Source organism: Petaurus breviceps, unplaced genomic scaffold (genome assembly GCF_028583685.1).
Source record: "Petaurus breviceps papuanus isolate PSGF00001 unplaced genomic scaffold, PetGlider_PUasm1.0 91133, whole genome shotgun sequence".
Lineage (NCBI taxonomy): Eukaryota > Metazoa > Chordata > Mammalia > Diprotodontia > Petauridae > Petaurus > Petaurus breviceps.
Window position 1 is genome coordinate 58283089 of NW_027187419.1, and position 3228 is coordinate 58286316.

The following is a 3228-nucleotide window of genomic DNA, read 5'->3' on the forward strand; positions in this document are numbered from 1 at the left end:
TCACTGCACCACCTAGCTGCTCCCTATGGGGTTTTCTTGACAAAGATCCTGGAGTGGTTTGCCATTTCCTTCTCTATTAGGAGATTAATGCTGGACAATGATAAGAAATAACTTCATTCCTAAACCTAATTACATGAAACAAGTAGAAATAGAAGAGATAATTCTGAAGTAGCAAAAGATGATGAATCTGAATGCATTGAAAAGCTATACATAACACAATCTCCTAAAGAGCTATCCAATAATGAAACAGATATTCATATATCTTTTTTTTTTTTTAGTGTGTTGGGAGGTGTAGGGATGAAGGTGGAAAGGATGTGGAAGTCAAACTTGAGAAGGTAGGAGACCAGGCTGAAGTGGGAAGTAGTATACTCCCTGTGCAGGGGGGAGTCTTTTTAGAGCAGATAGAAGCCACCTGGCCCAGCCCCTTGCCACCTTCACTTACAGGACACTGTCGGCCCAGCAGGAGATGGACCTGTGGACAAAGGTTTGACTCCTCTTCTCACCTGAGCTGACTGAAAATCAGGTGGCAGCAGGAAGTGATAGACAAAGCACTAATCATCAAAACTATACTTTAGCAGTTAAAAAATAGAGAAGTTGATCAATGGAACAGATTAGGCATACAATATATGTACGCAAACCAACCTAGCAGAAATTCCAGGTACCAGGAGGCATGGTGGGCTTACTATTTGGCAAAAACTGCTGGAAAAATTAAACAGTATGAAAGAAATTACATTTAGATTAATATCTCACCCCAAATATCAAGCTAAATTCCAAATGGATATATGACATAGATATAAAAGATCATATCACAAACAAATTAGAGGAATCAGGAAGAAATTGCCTGTCAGACTTATAAATGGAGGGGTGTTCATGACTAAGGCACAGAAAGGATCACAGATGATTAAATAGGCAATTTAGATTACTTAGAATTTAAAAGTTATTGTACAAATATCCAATTCAGCTAAGGTTAGAAGGAAAACAGTTAGCTGGGAAGAAATCTTTACAGCTAATTTATCTGACAAAAGTATCCTTTCCAAGATAAATATGGAACTGATACAAATTTATAAGAATTAGAGTCGTTACTCAATTAATAAATAGCCAAAGGATATGAGCAGGCAGTTCACAAGGGAAGAAATCCGAATTAGTTACAGACATATTAAAAATGCTCCAAATTGCTAATAATCAGAGGAAGGAAAATTAATGTAGCTCTGAGGTTTCATCTCACACCCATCAGATTAACAAAGTTGACCAAAATAAGGAAGGTGACTAAACTATCTTAGGGGCTATAGTTAAATAGGCATTCTGATGTATTGTTGGTAGAGCTGTACATTCATCCAGGTTCTCTACTTTTTTTTTTTAAAGTAATTTTTTCCAATTACATGTAAAGAGTTTTCAACATTCATTTTTGTAAGATTTTGAGTTCCAAATTTTTCTCCCTCCTTCCCTTCCCTCCCCACTCCCCAAGACAGCAAGCAATCCGATATAGGTTATATGTGTATGATCATGTTAAACATTATTTCCACATTGGTCATGTTGTGAAATAAGAATCAGAACAAAAGGGGAAACCAAGAGAAAGAAAAAAAAAGTGAAAATAGTATGCTTCCATCTGCATACAGACGCCATAGTACTTTCACTGGATGTGGTTAGCATCTTCCATCATGAGTCTTTTAGAATGGTCTTAGATCATTGCATTACTGAGAAGAGCCAAGTCTATTACAGCTGATCACTGCACAATGTTGCTGTTACTGCATACAATGTTTTCCTGGTTCTGCTCACTTGACTCAGAATCAGTTCATGTAAGTCTTTCCAGGTTTTTCTGAAATCTGCCTGTTCATTAAGTTCTGCTAGATTAGTTTGCTTAAATATGTTGTATAGTATCCCATTACATTCATATTTCACAACTTTAGCCATTCCCCAATTGATGGGCATCTCATCAATTTCCAATTCTTTACCACCACAAAAAGAGCTGCTAAAAATGTTTTTGTGCATATGGGTTTTTTTCCATTTTTTATGATCTCTTTGGGATATAGACCTAACAGTTGTATTACTGGATCAAAATGTAGCCCTTTGGACATAGCTCCAAATTGCTCTCCAAAATGGTTGGATCAGTTCACAACTCCACTAACAATGCATTCATGTTCCAATTTTCACACATCTCCAACATTTATCATTTTCCTTTTCTGTCATATTAACCAATCTGATAGGTGTGAAATGGTACCTGAGTTATTTTAATTTCATTTCTCTAATCAACAGTGATTTAGAGCATTTTTTAAAATATGATGATAGCTTTCATTTCTTCATCTAAAAATTGCATCTAGGCATTCTCAAAAGCAATTTGGAACTAAACCCCAAAAGTTAATAAACTTTGCATATCCTTTAACCCAGTGATACTACTACTAGGTCTATATGCCAAAGAAATAAAAGAAAAAGATCCTATATATACAAAAATATTTATAGCAGCTCTTTTGTGTAGTGCCAAAAAATTGGAAACTAATAGGGCACCCTTGAACTGAAGAATGGCTGAACAAATTGTATATTAATGCAATGTAATCCTACTGTGCTGTAAGAAAGAATGAAAAAGATGGTTTCAGAGAATCCTAGGAAGACTTGTATGAACAGAGGGAGGGTAAAATAAGCAGAGTCAGAGCAATTTATACTAGGATAATAATACTGTAAAAATGCAACATTTTGAAACACTTCGAAGAATTGTGATCAATGAAATCCTTGAACATGATTGAAAAGGATGGATAATGAAGAATAATACCCACCTTTCGACAGAGAAGAGATAGACTAGATAAACAAACAAAATGAGTCACACATTTTTGGACACGGCCACTATGGAAATTCATCTTGCTTCACTATGCATATTTTTCACATGTTTTTCATTATTTTCATTGGGGGAGGAGAGAGAGAAAATAGACCTTTGATAACTGAAAAAATAAAATTCAATTTAAAATTTTTTTAAAGAAACTCAAGGACTCTAGATGTTAGGGAAATTAGAAAATTGTATAAGCTACCTCTACAATGAAAAGTCTTGAGATCTCAAAATAACATCAAATATATCCCTTGCTTTTAGGAAGGACTATCCCTGAATTAGAGTTACTCATTGTTTTCTTTAAAATCTCCTGAAATGAATAATAATAACAGACATCTATATATAGCATTCTAAGTTTACAATGAACTTCAGGGACAATCTCATTTGGATTAAATTCTATGGTTCATATCTCC